Source organism: Neopelma chrysocephalum, unplaced genomic scaffold (assembly GCF_003984885.1).
Source record: "Neopelma chrysocephalum unplaced genomic scaffold, ASM398488v2 Primary Assembly neopelma1_92223, whole genome shotgun sequence".
NCBI lineage: Eukaryota > Metazoa > Chordata > Aves > Passeriformes > Pipridae > Neopelma > Neopelma chrysocephalum.
The window spans coordinates 1-339 of record NW_020920974.1 but is presented as its reverse complement, the minus strand read 5'-3'; positions in this window follow the sequence as shown (position 1 = coordinate 339).

The window sequence follows — 339 nt, the reverse complement described above, 5'->3', positions numbered from 1 at the left end:
GTCACCCCAGGGTGGTCCCACATCCCCCAGACACCCCTTGTCACCCCCAGGGCGGTTCCACATCCCCCCCATGGCAGTCCCAGATCCCCCCCAGGGTGGTCCCACATCCCCCCACACACACACCCTGTTACCCCCAGGACGGTCCCACATCCCCTCACACCCCATCACCCCAGGTTGGTCCCACATCCCCCCCAGGGTGGTCCCAGCTGCCCCCCAGGGTGGTCCCAGATCCCCCACACACCCCCTGTCACCCCCAGGGTGGTCCCAGACCCCCCCCAGGGTGGTCCCAGCTCCCCCCCAGGGTGGTCCCCACCTTGGGCTGGGGGGAGCTGCTGCCAT